The following is a 21,375-nucleotide window of genomic DNA, read 5'->3' on the forward strand; positions in this document are numbered from 1 at the left end:
ATTACTTTGGTAAGCAAGAAAGACAAGTTTAAAAATTAAATAGAATGAATTTGCTCCTTTTGCCCCCCCCCCCGCCCCCCGAAGTCTCCTCCGGGTCCAGAGCGTACAGGTGCGCCCCACGAAGCCTCGCCTTAGGGCTCCAACACTGGGTTAGGGGCCGCTCTTTGGCCTTCCCACCGCACCCTCGCACCTGCCTCAGGCTGCTCTAGACTCCCTGAAGGTAGGTGCTGCTGTCAAGGTCACCTTTGAATCTCCAGCACCTGGCACAGTGCTGGCAGTAGGTGCTTGGGGTTTGATAAATGGTAAAAAAGAAAACCTGCCGCTCTCTGCCTGCCGCCGCCCCCTCCATCATCTTCCCTGATCCCTGACCGCCTCATCCTTTTCCTTCCCTCCGTCACTCTCTTCTAGCCGACATAGCGTTTTTCCAAGTCTTTTTCTTCACTCTCTTAAAACTAATTACAACTGGATAATGAGTCTTTTGCCGGAATAGGAATACCACGCAGAGACTGAAGTGAACAAACCAACCCTCCAAACAAAAAGCAAGAGACAGTGTTCCCTCACCCAACAGTATTTCAAAGTTGATCTTCCGGCTATTGCGTGGGAATCATTTAGGTACTAGTTAAAATACAAATATTTGAGGAGTTCCTGTTGTAGCTCAGTGAGTTAGAGAAACTGTTCTTAACCTACTAGTGAGGGTATGGGTTTGATCCCTAGCCTTGCTCAGTGGGTTAAGGATCCCGAGTTGCCAAAAGCTGCTGTTGGCATCAAGTTGTTGCAGGTACGGCCCTAAAAAGAAAGAAAAAAAGGAGTTCTCATTGTAGCTCAGCAGGTTAAGATCGTGACTAGTATCCATGAGGATGCAGGTTGATCCCTGGCCTCACTCAGTGGGTTAAGGATGCGGCAGGGCGGTGAGCTGTGGTGTAGGTTACAGACACCACTCAGATCCCGAGTTGCTGCGACTGTGGTGTAGGCTGGCAGCTGCAGCTCCTAGGCTAGGAACTTCCATATGCTACACATGTGGCCCTAAAAAAGCAAAAAAATCAAAAGAGAGAGAGGAAGGCAGGAAGCAAGGAAGGGGGGAAAATGCAGATATTTGAAATCGACCAACTCTTCTAAATCAGACTGGCAGGCTTGGGAACTGGGAGTCTGCATTTTATATTTGGCCTCAAGCCAAATGTTCTCAGAAAAGTAGAAAACAAATTCTGTTTTCCCAATAATGAAATTTACTGACTCCACCAAGAAAAGAAGACAAATTACTTACCAGCACAGCAATTTAAAATATTCCCATCCAGGAGTTCCCTTGTGGCTCAGTAGGTTAAGGATTTGGCATTGTCACTGCTGTGGTTCGTGTCACTGTTGTGGCACAAGTTTGGTCCCTCGCCAGGGAACTTCTGTATGCTGTGGGTGCAGCCAAAATAAACTATTCCCGTCCTTAGAAGGGATTTTAACTCTGTACCCTCATCCTCCAATAATTTAAGCCTGCTTCCAGGACTATGAGTGTGTATGAATTTAATCTAGCAGGAAAGAATAGGAGTGTAATTATGATAAATCACCTTAAGTTATCTCAAAATTTTTTCTTTGCAATTGGTTTTTTTTTACATGACTTTATGGTTATACACTGAAGGATAGCGAATAGGTCAACTATTTTATGGGAGTTCCTGTCATGGCTCAGTGGTTAACAAATCCAACTAGGAACTATGATCCCTGGTTTGATCCCTGGCCTTGCTCAGTGGGTTAAGGATCTGACGTTGCTGTGAGCTGTGGTGTAGGTTGCAGACACGGCTTGGATCCTGTGTTGCTGTGGCTGTGGTGTAGGCCGGCGGCTACAGCTCTGATTAGACCCCTAGCCTGAGAATCTCTATATGCCATAGGAGCGGCCCTAGAAAAGACAAAAAAAACAAAAAACAAAAAACGCTATCTTATGGTTGGATCTCCTTTTTTTGATATCAATACAAAGCATTTTTTTTTTAGGTCCACACCCACGGTATATAGAGGTTCCCAGGCTAGGGGTCAAATCGGAGCTGCAGCTGCCAGCCTACACCAGAGCCACAGCAACGCCAGATTTGAACCTCTTCTGCAGCCTACACCACAGATCCTTAGGGAACCTGTTGAGTGAGGCCAGGGATTGAACCCTCATCCTCATGAATACTAGTCAGGTTTGTAACCTGCTGAGCCACAATGGGAACTCCTGAACTGTGACTTTTTAAAATATCACACTCAAACACTATAATGGTATCATACAGGATAAATTATTGTTGAATACAATAGTTTCAAAGAAAGGAGTACTAGATATTTGATATTATCATATAAATCAGTCATTCACATTGCAGGTTTCACTCTCTATTACAATAGCATCCACAGCCACCTAGGTTTTGTTCCTCTTCTTGCAATAATTCAGAGATGGGGTAAAGGACAACAAAAATAATAGTGTGTTGTAAATTTGTTCAAATGTCTTGCAGTGTCAGAAAAATCATCTCTAGGGAGTTCCCTTGTGTCACAGTGGGTTAAGGATCCAGCATTGTCACTGCAGTGGCTTGGGTCCCCAAAAAGAAAATAACCTCTATAGAAATTAGTTTTAGGGAGTTCTCTTGTGGCTCAGTGGTAACGAACCCAACTAGGATCCTTGAGGATGCAGGTTCGATCCCTGGCCTCCCTCAGTGGGTCAGGGATCTGGCATTGCTGTGGCTGTGGTGCAGGCTGGCAGCTGCAGCTGATTCAACCCCTGTGCCTTGGGTATGGCCCTAAAAAGACAAAACAAAACAAAACAAAATAAATTAGTTTTAGGTTATTAACATGAGTTTTCGTACCCTCAGTCATGCAAGCTTTTTTGTTTCCTTGTTTTAATTCCTTATATTAGAATGACACATTCGTTGAATATTTTTCATGCAGTGTCATTCAGTTTAGAAAAAGATTTGTATAAAATTTTAGTCTTTTGAAAAATTAGATCTGTTTGGGTTTTGAACACATATACTACTCTTAAAAGCAAGACTACACAGGAGTTCCCATTGTGGCGCAGTGGTTAACGAATCCGACTGGGAGCCATGAGGTTGCGGGTACGATCCCTGGCCTTGCTCAATGGGTTAAGGATCCAGGGTTGCTGTGAGCTGTGGTGTAGGTTGCAGACGTGGCTCGGATCCCGTGTTGCTGTGGCTGTGGCGTGGGCCATCGGCTACAGCTCCAATTCGACCCCTCGCCTGGGAACCTCCATGTGCTGAGGGAGCGGCCCAAGAAAAGGCAAACAGACAAAAAAAAAAGCAAGACTACACCTTAAAAACTAGATAACACAAGTTGGAAATTCACTTTTTCGTCAAAGACTAATTTGAGCACCTTCTACTATTTCACTTTACTTTCTACCACATCTCACGTCTTGTCCAAATCCAGTCTGTTGTAACACAGTGACTACCTCTGGAAGCAGGAACTGGAGCATAAAGATAAGCATGAAGTTGGAGCCTTGGCTCTGCTCCTTTGCAAAAGCTCATCATTCCAGAGTCTTTGGGATTCAGTTTTCAGAAAGAAAGGATTCAGATCGACAAGTTAGTTTGCTTTTTTTTGTCTTTCCTAAAAAAATTTCCATTACTCAAATCCTCCTGCTCTTTAAAGCAGCATCCATTTCACTTGTCAACAGCAGCACAAACCTGAAACCTTCATGACACTGAGAAACAGTCGCCTTTTGTGTCAAGGACCAGAATGTGGAACAGCGTCTCCCTGGGGCCAGGAAGGTGTCGATTACAGGCAGATGCTGAGAGGTTCTGGTGAGAGCAGAATGCCGAGCCCTCAGTGACAGAGGCAGCGTAGCCAGGCCTTCCTTAGTAAGATTACTATTCCGTGTGGTTGGCACATGCAGGGCTTTATAAAGCACAGGACCAGGGCAAAGGGCCTGGCAAGGGCCCCTCTTGCTGGGGTGGGGTGGGGGGATATGAATGGGGAATAGAAAGGGAGCAGCAGGGTTCCTACAAACATGTTAGAAATAGCCAACCTCCGATGAGAACGTGCTATGTGCCCAAGTCTGTGCTAGGTGTTTATTACATTATCTCATTTCATCTCAAAACTGCTCCAGCATTTTCACCATTTGACAGATGAAGTAACCGATGCCACAGCCAATCACAGAGAAACACAGGGAATTATCATCAGTGTAGTTTTCGAATCCGAGCCTCCCTTAAACTTATGCTAAAAGAAGGCCGTTGTACTCTTAAAAATCCGTAAATGTGTGTATTTGACTTTGGGGCATATTCCACGATGTACTTTTGTTTGACCGAGGTGTAAACATTCTTTGGCTTAGACGAACTGCAATTAACGTTGTTTAAAAATAAAGGTGAGCGGGAGTTCCCGTTGTGGCTCAGCGGACACGAATCTGACTAGTATTCATGAGGACACAGGTTTGATCCCTGGCCTTGCTCTGTGGGTTAAGGATTCAGCGTTGTTGTGAGCTGTGGTGTAAATCGCAGATGTGGCTTGGATTCCTTGTTGCCAAGGCTGTGGTGTAGGCTGGTGGCTGCAGCTCCAATCTGACCCCTAGTCTGGGAACTTCCATACGCCTCAGGTGCAACCCTAAAAAGACAAAAAAAAAATGAAATTGCAGATAATAAACTGCATGTTACCTTTTAAGTCATCAAGCTGAACCTGAAGCATTATAAACTTCCAGAAAATGAAGACTTACAAAATCTTAATCCGTGTGAATTTAGGGACACAGCTTGTTCACTAGATGAAGCCCAGATTATTAGAAATAGGAGAGAAGTTCTTCAAGACCGAAGAGGGCACTCAGGACAAACCTGAGAAGTCCAGCACCCCTTTATTAGATGCTTAATTAATACACAAAAGTCAACAAATTTAAATGACTCAGTAATATTTAGATGTTTTCCTGGAGACTAGGTTTATAGTAAGTTGTTAAGAACAAGCTATAATGAACGTCTAGGGACTGCTGAACTTTGGAGGTCAGTGCTGTCTTAAGGGAAGGCATCGTTTATTCTGCTTGACTAGAAAAATCTGTTATTGCCGCATGATTGACGGGAGTGTGAAATGAGGAGAAAGCAGCAGCTGGCTAGGAGTGTGCTGGGTGGTAAGGAAGCTACCTGGGAATTCAAAGTGTGCATCTTCGTCTTTCCTGGAATCTTCAGAAGTGACCACAGTTTTATTTTGCTCGTTCTTCAAGGCTTAAGATATATGACTCGTGACAAACTCCATGTATCCTTTTGAGCTTCCCCACTAATGATACCTGTCTCCCTCCCGCTTCAGGCACTTTAGAAATAGAGGGAGGACCCAAGATAGACTCAGGAAAGCCCACCAAGTTCTTTGGGAGAAACAACCTAAGTGATTGCAGCTGATTTTCCCCTTGGCACATGACAGTAAAGCCACTTCTGGATTCCCCCTGTTTCCTGGGTCACCTTCGTCAAGAAATACTGCAAACAAAAAAGAGGTATAATTAGATCTGTTACAGACAACCTGAAAGCGAGAATCATAACGCTCTGAGTCATTCCTGAATTTCTGTGTGGGGTCAGCATCGTGGAGAGTCTGTGCTTCAAGGCACAGTGTCTTGAATGGCACTTGGCCTTGGCATCATAGCCATCAGGAGAATGAACACACAGGATGCCTCTAGGAGCTTCTGTAGAGGGCAGGACACGTGCTGTACAGCAAATTACTCCAAAAACCTTAGAGTCGTACTTGATGCCTCTCTTTCTCTTTTCCCTTTGGCCGCACCCACAACATGCAGAAGTTCCCAGGCCAGGAATTGAACCTGTACCACCACAGTGACCTGAGCCACTGCAGTGACAAGCCTGGTCCTTAACCTGCTGAGCCACGCAGGAGCTCCTTGATACCTCTCTTTTAATCAGGGGCACATCTGTATCCTGGTGGCTGTACACGCATGCACACACACACACAAAACACACACAGACACACCCAACCACTTCTCATGCCCCGGTCCAAGTACCAGGATCTGTTACCAGGATCATTGCATTAACCTCTGAACAGTTGTCTCTGTTACGAACCTTGCACTCCTACAGCTTCTTCTCCGCACAGCCAGACCAAGGATCTGGCGTGGTCACTGCTATGGCATGGGTTCCATCTCTGGCCCAGGAAATTCCACACGTCAGATCATGTCACGTCTGTTCTCAAAACTCTCCAATGGCCAGAGGCCCCAGCACAACCTCTGACGCCCTACGTGGTCTGTCCCTGACCTGTTTCTCTGACTTCATCTCTCATTCCATTCTGTCGTCATCCTAACCCAACTTATGGCCTCGAAGCCACTCCTGCCTGGGAGCTTTGCACTAACTATTCCCTTTGGAATATTCCCTCTAGGTATTCATGGGATGTGCTGCCTTACTTCTTTCAAGTCTATTCAGTTGTCTTCTTTTCAGAAGGGCCCTTCTTAACCACTCTATTTTTTTTTTTTTAGGGCCGCACCGGTGGCATGCAGAAGTTCCCAGACTAAGGGCCAAATTGGAGCTGCAGCTGCTGACCTATGGCAACACGGGATCTGAGCTGCATCTGCGAACTACACAGCAACACTGGATCCTTAACCTGCTGAGAAGGCCAGGGATAGAACCCACATCCTCATGGATATTAGTCAAGTTCTTAACCTGCTGAGCCACAGCAGGAACCACAACCACTCCTCCTAGAATAGAGCGCTCCATTGCTCTCAGCTCCCCATATCCTGCTTTTTCTCCAAAGCATTTATTACCATCTATCAATGATCAATTTATTTGTTAATTTTTAATGGTCTGTCTGCTCTCCCTGCTACAAGCACTCCCTTAAGGAAAGGAGGGGCATTATCCGTTACAATCCCTGCTGTATCACCAGCACAAAAACACAGCTTGGTATAAAATAAATTGAATGATAAATGAAATGAGAATATCATGATAGGGGCACTACAATCTCTGATCATTTATTCTAATCATCCCACTCCACCTCAAAACATAGAGGATTGAAATAATAACACTTTTTTTTTTTGCGATGAATCTGTAATTTGCACAGGCCTCAATTTGGATGGCTTCTCTCTGCTCCATTTGGCATCACCTATAGCAGCTCAACTGGGGCCAGAAGGATCCACATACAAGATGATCCATTCTGAGTTCCCACTGTGGCACAGTGGGTTCATGATCTTTCTTGTCTCTGTGGTTGCTGGTTCTGTCTCTGACCCGGTGCAGTGGGTTAAGAATCCAGCATTGCCACAGATGTGGTGTAGGTAGCAGCTACAGCTCAGATTCAGTCCCTGGCCTGGTCATGTGCTGTTGGGGGGTGGCTGAAAAAAAAAAAATTGGCGCATTTGCACGGCTGGTAGTTTGGGGCTTGCTGTTGTTGGCTAGGAGCTTGGTTTTTCTCCAGGTAGACCTCTCTGTGACTTCTTGGGCTTCTTCACAGGATGGTGAGCATGTTTCTAGACTAACAGTGCCAAGAGAATGAGGTGGAAGCGCATGGTATAGTGTGATTTCTACAGTATCCCACTGGCCAAGGCAGTCACAAAGGCCCATAGGGGGGTGGCAAGGTTCTAGAAGCACATGTAGATGGGAGAGATTGTTGTAGACATCTTTTAAAAATCCTTCAAGTACTAAATATAGAACTACCATATGATCCAGCAATCCCACTCCTGGGCATATATCTGGAGAAAACCATAATTCAAAAAGATACATGCACCACAGTGTTCATTGCAGCACTATTTACAGTAGCCAAGACATGGAAGCAACCTAAATGTCCATCAACAGATGAATGGATAAAGAAGATGTGGTGCATATATACAGTGGAATACTACTAGGCCATAAAAAAGAATGAGATCACATTGTAAATAAATTATACTTGGATAAAAAGTAAAAAAAAAAATTTAAAGAATGAAATAATGCCACTTGCAGCAATGTGGATGCACTGAGAGATTATCATACTAAGTGAAGTAAGTCATACAGAGAAAGACAAATATCATATATATCACTTATATGTGGGACCCAATAAAAAATGATACAAATGAATTTATTTACAAAACAGAAAGACTCTCAGATCTTAGAATCAAACTTATGGTTACCAAAGGGGAAGCATGGGGAGAAGGAATAAATTAGAAGTTTGGGATATATACGTACTACTATATATAAAATAGATAACTAAAAAGGATCTACTGTATAGCACAGAGAACTCTACTCAATAGTCTTTAATAATCTATATGGAAAAGAATATGAAAAAGAATGGAGGTGTGTGTGTGTGTGCGCGCGCGCACGCGTGTGTGTGTGTGTGTGTGTGTGTGTATACAAGTTTAAAGCTGATTCACTTTGCTGAACACCTGAAACTAATGCAACATTGTTAACTATACTCCAATACAATGTTTCATTTTGGTTTACTTATTGTTTTTTTTAGGGCCCTACCCATGGCATATGGAATTTCCCAGGCTAGGGGTGGAATCAGAGTTGCAGCCACTGACCTACACCATAGCCACAGCAATGCAGGATCCAAACCTCATCTGCGACCTATGCCGCAGATTGTGGTGGATCCTTAACCCACTGAGCAAGGCCAGTATTGAACCCACATCACCATGGACACCAGTTGGGTTCTTAACCCGCCAAGCCATAATGAGAACTCCTCCAATAAAAAAATTTTTTAAAGAAATAAATTGCTTATTAATACAGTGTATTGACATAAAAAACCACAATCTTCTATGCTAATGAAGCTAATCTTTGAGAAAAAGTAAAATCATTATAAAGACAAATATACTGGTGTCTCTGGAACTGTGTGACATAATAACTGTACTTTTCTTGGGCTCATGTTAAAAAATTATGCTTACACCACCTCAGAAAAAAAATCAGTTTCTTTCTGGACTTCACCTCTGGCACTGCCTCCGTGGCTCTTTTCCCGCTTCAAGCACCCTCTCTTTAAAGGGACTTAAGGAATTCCCTGTGGCACAGCAGCTTCAGGACCTGGCATTGTCAAAGCAATGGCACAGGTTGGATCCCTGGCCTGGGAACTTCCATATGCCACAGGCACAGCCCCAAAATAAAATAAAATAGACTTCAAACAGAACTGAATTATAGCTCTTTTCTTTCCTCCACTATTAAAAAATTATATCAGGAGTTCCTTTTTCGACACAGCTGGTTAAGAACCTGACATAGTATTGGATGCAGGTTTGATCCCTGGCCTCCCTCAGCAGGTGAAGGATCTGGTGTTGCTGCAAGCTATGGTGTAGTTTGCAGATGTGGCTCAGATCTGGTGTTGCTGTGGCTGCAGTGTAGGCCTACAGCTGCAGCTCCAATTTGATCCCTGGTCTGGAAACTTCCACATACCACAGGTGCAGCCCTAAAAAAAAATTGTGTTAAATAAAATTTAAAATACTGATAAAAAGTCAGTAAATGTATTCTGATCACACATCCCAAATGCTCTCTCTCTTTTTTTTTTTTTTTTGGTCTTTGCCTTTTCTAGGGCCATTCCTGCGGCACATGGAGGTTCTCTTAACCAACTTCTTTTTCAATATTTTTTCTTTTGTGGAGTTGGATAGACCTGATAGTTCACCTTTTAATTTTACATAAGGTTTTTGTTGTTGTTGTTGTTGTTGTTGTTGTTTTGTCTTTTCAGGGCCACACCTGTGGCATATGGAGGTTCCCAGGCTAGGGGTCAAATCGGAGCTGTAGCCACCAGCCTACACCACAGCTCACCGCCATGCTGGATCCTTAACCCACTGAGCAAGGCCAGGGATCGAACCTGCATCCTCCTGGATATGAGTCAGATTTGTTTCCCCTGAGCCACAACGGGAACTGCATATTTTTTGATATGTATACGTTTACAGGTAGTTTGGTATTGCTTGCAGTGCCTCTGTGCCCCAGAAGGAGGATTACAATCAGAAAACTACCAGGAAATAAAGCTGTATTTCAGGAGTAAAAAGGCAAATGGGGAGATGAACAAATGACCTACTCCTCTCTGTTCAAGTGCTCAGGGAGCGGCTGCTGACTACTGTCCAAAGTCTGGGGCGGAGGAGGAGGAGGACGCGGGTAAAGGGCTGGGGCTCCTCAAGGTTCCTCTGTTCCAGTAATGCTGGGGCCGGGGCAGGGCAGTGTAAGACTGTGTGTGCACGTGTGTGCTTGTGCCTGGGTGCACACATATGCCTGCACATGTGTATGTGCGTGTGTGCATGTGTCTGTGTGCGTCTCGTGGGGTAGGGGGTTGGGGAGGAATGCCTCAGGAAGAGAAGGAGGTTAATGACAGAGTCAGTAGGTGTCAGTAAATGACTTCACAGGAAAAAACAAACAAAAAAACAAACAGGAGTAAGCTCAGGGCTTCATGGACATTATATAGGTTTTTTTGGTTTCTTTTTTTTTTCATTTATAGTGATTTTTATTTTTTCCATTATAGCTGATTTACAGTGTTCTGTCAATTTTCTGCTGCACAGCAAGGTGACCCAGTCAGACATACATGTATACATTTTTTTCCTCACATTGTCAGGCTTCATCACAAGTGAACAGACATAGTTCCCAGGGCTATACAGCAGGATCCCATTGCTTATGCATTCCAAAAGCTATAGTTTGCATCTATCAACTCCCAATTCCCAGGCCCTCCTCGCCATCCCCCTCCCTCTTGGCAACCACAAGTCTCTTCTCCACGTCCATGATTTTCTTTTCTGTGGAAAGGTTATTTGTGCCATATATTAGAGTCCAGATATAAGTGAAATCATATGGTATTTGTTTTTTCTTTCTGACTTACTTCACTCAATATGAGCGTCTCTAGTTCCATCCATGTTACTGCAAATGGCATTAGTTTGTTTTTTTATAGCTGAGTGATATTCCATTGTGTATACGTACCACATCTTAATCCAGTCGTCTGTCAATGGACATTTAGGTTGTTTCCATGTCTTGGCTATTGTGAATAGTGCGGCAATGAACATGTGTGTGTGTGTGTCTTTTTTCAAGGAAAGTTTTGTCCGGGTATATGCCCAAGTGTGGGGTTGCTGGGTCATATGGTAGTTCTATGTATAGTTTCTAAGTTACCTCCATACGTTTTCCATAGTGATTGTACCAATTTATATTCCTACCAACAGTGCAGGAGGGTTCCCTTTTCTCCATACCCTCTCCAGCATTTGTTATTTGTGGACTTATGAATGATGGCCATTCGGACTGGTGTGAGGTGGTATCTCATTGTAGTTTTTACTTGCATTTCTCTAATAATCAGGGATGTTGAGCATTTTTTTCATGTGTTTGTTGGCCATCTGGTTTTGTTTTGCTTTTGTCTTTTGTCTTTTTAGGGCCACACCCAGGGCATATGGAGGTTCCCAGGCTAGGGGTAGAATTGGAGCTGGAGCCGCTGACTTACACCATAGCCACAGCAATATGGGATCTGAGCTGCGTCTGCAACCTATACCACAGCTCATGGCAACGCCGGATCCTTAACCCACCGAGCAAGCCGAGGATCAAACCCATGTCCTCCTGGATGCCCATCAGGTTCAGTAACCTCCGAGCCACGATAGGAACTCCACATTATATAGTTTATATTCAAGCGCACTTCTGTGTTTGGCCCTTAAATAGGAGACAGGAGTTCCCTGGTCGCTCAGTGGGTTGAGGAGCTGGTGTTGTCACTGCTGTGGTACGGGTTGGATCTCTGTCCCCAGAGATTTTTGCACCCCACAGGCAAGGCCAAAAATAAAAATAATACATAAATAAATATGAGACAACCTATATGTGTGCCACAACTGTCCTTGGCATTTCAATCTTGTATAATACACAATCTGTTATAATACTCTGCCTTTAGCATGGAATTGATTGTATTGCCTAGGCCCACTGTTGCCTAATTTTTACCCTTTCTCTTTAACCCATTAATACCTGCTGCCAGGCTTCGGTTGAGATAAAGACTAGCTCAGAATGGGATGCCTTTTCAAGAATATCTGAGGTTCTATCAGTAGTAATGACTTTGTATATTTTGAGGACCTTAAGAATCTGACGCAATTCTGGGATGGCTTCAAAAAACCAGCAAACAGAAGGACTCCAGACTGTTGCGGGCCCCAGTGTCCAAGCTGGAGAATGGGCTTTAGTGTCTGCACCATCTACGCTGCAGTCAGTGACACAGACACTTGGTATTGTCTCAGTTTCTATGAAGTGGTAGGTAAATGCATTTTCAAGACCATTCTCTCATCCTACCTTCCCAGCTAGAAAACTGCCGGTCCCAGGCCCCTGCTCTGCAGGAATCCTAAGGCCGTCCCCAAGTCTTTATCAGCAGTGACCCACAACCTTCAGCTTGATGACCACAGTCCTGTCTGCAGTTTTCTGAGTGGGTGTCCTTGAGGGGCTTTGAACTTTGCCCTGCTTCCAGCCTCACACAACCGGTATAGCTGCATTGTTTACGGAGTAAAAGCTTCTGCTCAGCAGTGGTAGGGGTACAGTAGGTGTAGTTTAGCTTATTCGCCTTTAGTTCACTATGTGTACTTTGGCCATTTAGTCATGGAACTAATCATTAAAACACAGTGGCGGAGTTCCCGTCGTGGCGCAGTGGTTAATGAATCCGACTAGGAACCATGAGGTTTCAGGTTCGATCCCTGCCCTTGCTCAGTGGGTTAACCATCCGGCATTGCCGTGAGCTGTGGTGTAGGTTGCAGACATGGCTCGGATCCTGCTTTGCTGTGGCTCTGATGTAGGCTGGCAGCTACAGCTCCGATTCAACCCCTAGCCTGGGAACCTCCATATGCCGCGGGAGCGGCTCAAGAAATAGCAAAAAAGACAAAAAAAAAAAAAAAAAAAAAAAAACAAAAAAAACGAAAAAAACACAGTGGCATCTCAATCACAGCTGACATAAAGGCCCAGACCAAAAAAACAAAAAACAAAACCAAATTAGTCTAAAAGGCTCTTTGCTTTAAAACCACACATACAAGAATAATTTTTCATCTGCCAAAAGTATAAAATTAACGTGACTTTCTAGAAGACTTTTTAAGTCTTGCTGTTACCCTTACTTGACACATTTGTTAATGAATTGTAAAATAAAATAAGTCCTTTTCCCCGGAACAAAGTAAATTTTTTTCCCTCTCATAGAACAGATACTTCTTTTTTCCTACCGGAATTCCTCCCAAGGAGAGCCCAGTATTTGCTGGAGAAAATACTTGGATACGGTGCCGGTGCTGGTGGGAAGGGAGAGACCTCAAGGTCATGGTCAAGCGTCAGGCTTGCTACGTTGCTATGTAGAAAGCCAGGTGAAGAATTCGCTTTGCTTCCAGAAGGGAGTAGGGCGGATGAGAGGGAAGGCCCAGGAAACAGGAGAGTGAAGACATGGCCTTGGCTTTCTATGAACTGACCTCGCTCCGTGATCCCACCTACCTTCAGCCAGGTCTACTGAAATTCACAACATGTGGGTGGAAGTGAATTTCTTGTGGAAACACCCGAAGGGTTGAGTTCTGGGAAGGCATTACGGAAAGAGGAACGAAAACAGCAAGCCCTAAAGTATGAGCCAAAGGCAGAGATGGCCACGGAATCAGAAGCCACAAAGAATTAACAGAAACCTTGACTGGGACACTGGATTTTTACAGATCTCAAGAAAGGCGGTACTGACCCCTCTGAGGGGGAAGGGGGTTTTCCAGCTGGATCTGAAATGGTCTTCAAAGAGAATTTTTTGTGGAAGGTAGAGTACCGCCTGGCTCAGAGAGTCAGACCTGACAGTTCATGTTAAGAGGAGAGCTAACTACCGAATTTGGAAATGTAGGCCCCTGTATTAAGAATTGGCTTTTTTTTTTTTTTTTATTGTATTACCTTAAAGAATCCACTGCTTTTTAAAACTCCTTCTTCCATCCCTAAAATTTCACAGAAATATCTCCTATTTAAGTGGTTGACTATTAGAAACTGGGACTTAAGCCTGGAATTTTGATTTACCCAAGTCATCAACTCTGATGACTCTCCCTATAACTGATTTATGTTGCTTTCATGCTCCATTCTCCTACCTTGTTTCTCTGGGCTGAAGGTTAAGCTGTGCCTGCCAAAGCCTGGGTTTTAGGGCGAGCAGCTTCTAGGTTTCAACAAGGCTCCACCATGTAATACCTCTCTGAGCCCCACATTCTTTATCTGAGAAATGGCAATAATGATAGTACCTACCTCCCAGAGTTACGGTGAGGACTCAATATTCGATGCTCATTCTCATTAGCAGTATTGATGGAAATATTGATGGAAATACATACAAACTCAGTTTCTCTGCTGATGTTTCATAATCCTCTTGGTTTTCAGGTTTATCTCTTGAAATGGAGACGGGGAAAGTGTCAGTGTCCCTGACACAAAGGCCTTTCTCCTGAATGGGGCGAGACCTAAACAAGGCAGGTGAAAGATGATGCGGGATTATTCAGAACCTCCAAAACCTGAAGGCTTTACAGCTACCATGTGACTCCTCGGCTGTGGGCTAATGGTCCATGATCAGAAATCTAAAATCTAGCCATTTAAGGAAAGGTTTTATTGAAATGTAAATACAAAGACGGCTGGGAAAGAACCTCAGAGTGAATCATTTTAAACATTACTTTCCTAAGAAGAGGTTTTTGAACGAGATTATGAAGGAGAAAATGTGGGAGCCCTGAGCAGACTTCTGATCGGCATAAAGAGATTAGAAATTAGGAAATTGACAAGAGGTGAGTCTCAAAGACAAACTTGAAGGATTTAGAGACTAAGATGTTAGTAGTTAAGGGCGTCGGTTTGCAAAATCCTGGCATCGCCGCGGGTGGTGAGTGTGGACCGTGTCAGACAAGCCGACGAGGAGAGCGCAGCCTCCGCCTGCGGGCGCTGCTGGCGTTGAAAGCGGACCGAGCGGTTAGCTTGGCTTTCCTGACCCTCACTCTGAATGGCTTCCCCACGCTGCTGGATTTCTCTGGAAATTCCTGTGGCCTTGGAAATGGAGAGCTGGCACGGAGGGTGGCCCCTCTCAGCCCTGGGCCCCTCCAGGCTTTGAGCTGGAGATCTGGGGACGAAGCAGGCACAGGCGGTCTGTTGAGATCAAAACGAGTCCCTAAACGTGCGCTGGTCGGGGTTAGACAAGCTTAGGTTTGAGTCCTGACTCCATCGCTTTTTGCATGACTTTAAGCAAATTATGTAACTGCTCTAAACCTCAATGTCTCCGTGTGTATAATAGGATTAATAATACTTACCTCGTTTGGTTGTTGTGGGTACCGAATAATGCATTATACTTGACACATAGTAAATGCCCAATGAAGCATAAGTCTTTCGTAATTTTTTTTTTTTTTTTTTTTTTTTGCTTTTAGTTTAGGGCCACACCCAGGGCATATGGAGGTTCCCAGGCTAGGGGTTGAGTCGGAGCTGTAGACACAGCCACAGCAATGCAGGATCCGAGCTGCCTCTGCGACCTACACCACAGCGCATGGCAATGCCACATCGGGGAACTCCTAGTAGTTATTTTTTATGTGGGGATATGATGGTTTGTCTTATGTGTCAACTTGGCCAGGCTATGCTATCCACTTATCTTATCAAACATTAATGTAGGTCTTACTGCAATGACATTTCGTCAATGTGGTTAACACGTCTGCAATCAGTTGGCTTTAAGCAAAGGAGTTATCCTTGATAATATAAGTAAGCCTCATCTAATCGTTGAAGAATTTAAGAGCAAAAACTGAGATTTCTGGGAGAAGAACTCCTGCTCCGGTTTCTAGCCTGCCCTATGAATTTTGGACTCAGGACTGTACCACAAACTCCTGCCAGAGTTTCCAGCCTGCCAGTCTGTCCTGCAAGGTTTCAGGTTAGCCAGTCCCCACAATCTCATGGGCCACTTCCTTAAAATAAAGGAGGTGTGTGTGTGTGTGTGTGTGTGTGTGTGTGGGTGTGTGTGCGTGCGCGCTCTATTGGTTCTGTTTCTCTTGTTTCTCTGGAGAACATTGACTGATATATGGGATATTCTCTGGGCACAGATCAACCCAAGAGGTTGGGAAAATCCAGTTTGTGACCGTGGGAAAAGGGAGAGAGGGCAGGAGAGGCTCTAAGGAAAACAGCATCCTCTAGGCTTACAGACCCGATTGGACTTTCCAGGGGACTGGCCGTCCCTCAAGTAGTGTGCCACCCAAAGCGGCTGCCAAGCTGGGCCTGGTTCCCCGGAGAAGTTCTGCTCGCCGTCACGCGGATGTCCTTCCACTGCCAGCTGTTGCTCGACCACAGCCCTCCTCTGGGGTCCTCCGGGCTTCTGTGGGAGGAGCGATCGGAGGCGCTTCTCCCTCCTGCTCAGGCCCTGAGGACGGCATGATGCTCTACCTCGGTCCCTGCGGGAGGACTGGCCCTCTCAGCCTCTCTTCCGTGTGGCTCGGCACAAAAGTCAAAAGGCAACAAAAGCCTCCTCCAGCCCCGGAGGATTCCCAGGAGGGCCTCCTTCCCGTTTATGTCACATCCTGCCTGGTAGACGTTTCCACAACATTTTCAGGGTAACATCGTGATTGGGCTCAGCGTTGGAAGTTGCTTTTTTCAAGTCCAAAAAGGCAGCCAGCTAGGAATGAGCTCAGACAATCTAATTGCTGCATCTGGGCAATGAAGCAGTTACTTTGAATTTTGTTTAGGTATTACTCATGTTAATGATTCAGGTCTTTCAAATTCAACTTGTCAAATGACTCAAAAACGATTTTACTTAACACTCTGCTTAATTAATTACTTAAAAATCAAGGCATTACTAGACTATCTCAAAAGGGGAAACCTAACAGGCCTTGTACCACTGTTCTGTCTCAATGAGATTTTTTTTTTTGTATTATAAACATTGAATGCCTACCTGACTAAACATGGCCAACTAAATACACTCTCGTCTCAGTGAAATCCTTGCACTGTGGGTAACTTTCCAACCCATCAACATTTTCTACCTCCATCTGTTCTCCATACTTCCATTAAGTTTCACCTTTCTAAAATTCCAGCTTTGTCAGATCATGATGAATAATGAGCATCCTCTGATTTATTTTTGAATTAATTAATTAATTATTGGCCGCACCTGCAGCATGCAGAAATTTCCAAGCCAGGAATGGAACCCAAGCCAGAGCAGTGACAACACCAACTCCCTAATGACCAGGCCACCCGTAAACTCCTGAGCTTCCTCTGATTTAAATACAAGCGCATAAAACAGTAGTATCTATTCATATTTTCTAACTAAACTCAACAAAAGTTTCTTCCCATGTAAAAAGTGTTTCTCAGGATGGAGCAAGATCCTTTTAATATCAGTAGATATGTATTGGAAATTGCATCATTGTTTGGGCAAATTACTTCTAAAAAAGTTTGACCTAAGGAACGAATTATGTCCCATCAAGGTTTTTTGTTTGTTTTTAAATTTTTCCTTTTTTTAAAGTTTTCCTGATATATATTTGATTTACGAGGTTGTGAAAATTTTTGCTGTACAACAGAGTGATTCACTTCTATATGTAGACACATCCATTTTCTTTCAGATTCTTTTCCCACGTAAATTATCATAGAATATTGGGTAGAGTTCTCTGTGCTATACAGCAGGTCCCCATTGACCAGTCATTCCATATGCCTCAGGGTGCATATGCCGATCCCAAACCCCAGTCCATCCATCCCCCTGCCACCTGTCCCCTTTGATAACCATAAATTTTTCAAAGTCTGTGAGTCTGTTCTGCAAGTAAGGTCATGTTTATCCTTTTTTTAGATTCCACATGTAAGTGATATCATATGATATTTGTCCTTCACTGTCTGACTAAATGTACTCACTATACTTTATTTAGTATAATAATCTCCAGGTCCATCCATGTTGCTGCAGATGGCATAATTTCATTCTTTTTTCCTTTTTTATGGGTGAGTAATATTTCATTGAGCTATTTCACATCTTCTTTATCCATTCCTCTGTTGATGGAGATTTAGGTTGAAAATATGCTCCAATGAATATTGGGGTGCATGTTTCTGCTGTACAGCATGGGGACCAAGTTACACATACATGTATACATACTTTTTCCTCCCATTGTTGTGTTGCGATGCAAATATCTAGACATACTTCTCAATGCTGCAGAGCAGGATCTCATTGTAAATCCATTCCAAGAGCGATGGTTTGCATCTGTTAACCCCAAGCTCCTGATCCCTCCCACTCCCTTCCTCTTCCCCTGGGCAACCACAAGTCTGTTCTCCAAGTCCATGATTTTCTTTTCTGTGGAAATGTTCATTTGTGCTGTATATTAGATTCCAGTTATAAGCGATATCATATGGTATTCGTCTTTCTCTTTCTGACTTCACTCAATACGAGAGTCTCTAGTTCCATGCATATTGCTGCAAATGGCATATGTCATTCTTTTTTATGGCCGAGTAGTATTCCATTGTGTATATATACTACATCTTCCTAATCCAATCGTCCATTGATTTGACATTTGGGTTGTTTCCATGTCTTGGCTATTGTGAAGAGTGCTGCAATGAACATGTGGGTGCATGTGTCTTTAAGGAAAGTTTTGTCCAGATATATGCCCAAGAGTGGGATTGCTGGGTCACATGGTAGTTCTATGTATAGTTTTCTAAGGTACCTCCATACTGTTTTCCATAGTGGTTGCACCAATTTACATTCCCATCAACAGTGTAGGAGGGTTCACATTTCTCTGCACCCCCTCCAGCATTTGCTATTTGTGGACTTATTAATCATGGCCATTCTGGCTGGTATAAAGTGGTACCTCATTGTAGTTTTGATTTGCATTTTTCTATAATAGTGATGTTGAGCATCTTTTCATGTGTTTTGGGGGCATCTGTATATCTTCTTTGGAGAAATGTCTTTTTAGATCTTCTGCCCATTTTTTGATTTTCCAGTCTGGGTCACCCACCCGGAGGGTATGGGATTGCTCATGTCATGAAATCACCCCTCCTACTGTCTCAGTGTGTCTTCTTCTTTGTCTTTGGGTACAGGATATATATATATATATATATATATATATATATATATATATATATATATATTTGGTAGTTTCATATCTTTTTGTTGAAGGTTTTTCAGAAATTAGTCATAATTTTGGTGTTTTTGTGAGAGAAAGTGAAAAGTCCTATTCTGCCGTCTTGTCCCGAGTCCTTTTAGTGTTATTAATGACCTTATTTTGTTGCCTTATAAATTGCTTCATTTATTCTTATTCTTTTTTTTTTTTTTTTGTCTTTTTAGTGCCACATCTGCAGTATATGGAAGTTCCCAGGCTAGGGGTCGAATTGGAGCTGTAGCTGCTGGCCTACACCACAGTCACAGCAAGGCGGGATCTGAGCAGCATCTGTGACTCACACTACAGCTCACGGCAACACCAGATCCTTTAACCAACTGAGCAAGCTCAGGGATCAAACCTGCACCCTCGTGGATGCTAGTTGGGTTCATTACCACTGAGCCACGACGGGAAATCCCCTTTACTCTTAAATTTGATGTTTATCTAATTGACATTCATTTATCTCTGGCTGCTATTGAGCTATTTTCTTTGACACACTCCAATTTTATTACAATGTTTCCAGCTTTGAGTAGATTAGGGATTTTCCTTGTGGTATAGATTTGGGAAAATCTAAGATAAAAATCTAGAATGAATAGTTAATATTAAAAAATAAATAGAGCTTGTGGAGTCATAGGTGATAATTTACAAATGATTGATAATTTCTTGGCTGCATATAGGTGGTTATAAGTCAGACCTGATTGTCACTCAGCCAAAATGTCTAAGTGAATTATGTAGTGTTTTTCAGAATGATTTCTGGATGTTGTGATTTAAGTTAAATGTTATTTGAGCCTCCCCAAGCTACAGTTTTGCCTTTGTTATGCTTAAGTATACCTAATTATTGGGAAAACTTTATGTATCATGGGAGTTGAGCCCTTTAAAAGCTGGTATGATGGAGATAATAGAATTCTGTGCCATAGTTTCAGGTCCACATCATGAGATTAAAATCTTAAATGCTGAATTCAGCCATAAAAAAAGAATAAAATATTCCCCAGAGTGTCCGTCGTGGCTCAGTGGGTAACGAATCTAACTAGGAACCATGAGGTTGCGGGTTCCATCCCTGGCCCCACTCAGTGGGTTAAGGATCCGGCATTGCTGTGAGTTGTGGTGTAGGCTGGCAGCTACAGCTCCAAGTAGACCCCTAGCCTGGGAACCTCTATATGCCGCAGGTGTGGCCCTAGAAAAAGACAAAAAAGAATAAAATATTGTCCCTTGCTGCAACATAGATAGGGCTAGAGCATTCATACTAAGTGAAGTAGGTCAGACAGGAGGAAGACAAACATGATATGATATCACTTATATGTGGAATCTAAAAAATAATACAAATGAATCTACATACAAAACAGAAGCATACAGACATGGAAAACAAATTTATGATTACCAAAGGGGAAAGAGAGGGCTAAGTTAGGAGTATGGGATTAACAAATACAAACTGCTATACATAAAATAGATAAGCCACAAGGATTTTTGTATAGCGCAGGTAACTATATTCAATGTCTTGTAATAATGTAGAAGGTAAAATAATCTGAAAAGATATATACATATAACTGAATCACCTTGCTGTATACCTGAAACTTACACGATATTGTAAATCAACTCAATTTTAATAAAAGAAAAAAATCTTATCTTGAAATGAGCACAGGTTAGGATCCAGGACTAGTAAACTGTATGTTGCCTCATAACTTATACTTAATTGCAAACAAAGATACACTATTCTTTTTGACCCTCCTCGCAGTCATTACAGAATGAGTAATAAATACTGCGACAGGAAAGGCACTCTCAGGGCTTTCTAGGCAACCATAAACAAGACAAGTAAAATTACAAACTGGATGGGTTTTAGTTCTAATTATTTTTTGTATTGGTCTAACTTAAATGAAGTAATTACACCCTTTATAGCTTTTATTTGTGAATGCAGTATTTATTATCAATTATTCTGTGTGTGTTTAATCACTTATTTTCAATGTATGTTCCAAAATATCGGGGTTTTGTTCATACTGTATTTCCAGTACTTAACCTTAACCTTGCCTGGCATGAAAAGGGTGTTAAATAAATATTTGTTGATTGAATGAACGAGTGAATACTGTGATGTCACACTAAGCAATTCTCCAAGTATTGCATGTCACCATCTAAAAGATAACATGAAGCTGGTGGGGAGCAGAGCCCTCCATGCAAGGAAATGTAAATGAAAAATAAATCTCGGTGGGTGTAAGCAGCCAAGATTTGGAGGGGGGGGCTTTTGTTATTGCACGAATTGAAGGTTTTTGTTACCACGTACCCTAGCAAAAGCCCAGTGATGCAGCGTATAAAATGATATGCACATACAGAATAATGGCCCAGTAGATAAGATTCCAAAGAAAATGAGTTCAATAGACATTAACTAAACACATCTACATAGTCCTCAGTTACCTAACAGAACAGAATTTTTGTTCCCTAAGCTCTGCCTCAAATGTCGGTTACTTTGCAGAAACTCCCTCAGTGTTAGGAAGCTTATCTGCACATGACGGAAACCTGACTCTAATTTAACTCCC

Source organism: Phacochoerus africanus, chromosome 6 (assembly GCF_016906955.1).
Source record: "Phacochoerus africanus isolate WHEZ1 chromosome 6, ROS_Pafr_v1, whole genome shotgun sequence".
Classification (NCBI taxonomy): domain Eukaryota; kingdom Metazoa; phylum Chordata; class Mammalia; order Artiodactyla; family Suidae; genus Phacochoerus; species Phacochoerus africanus.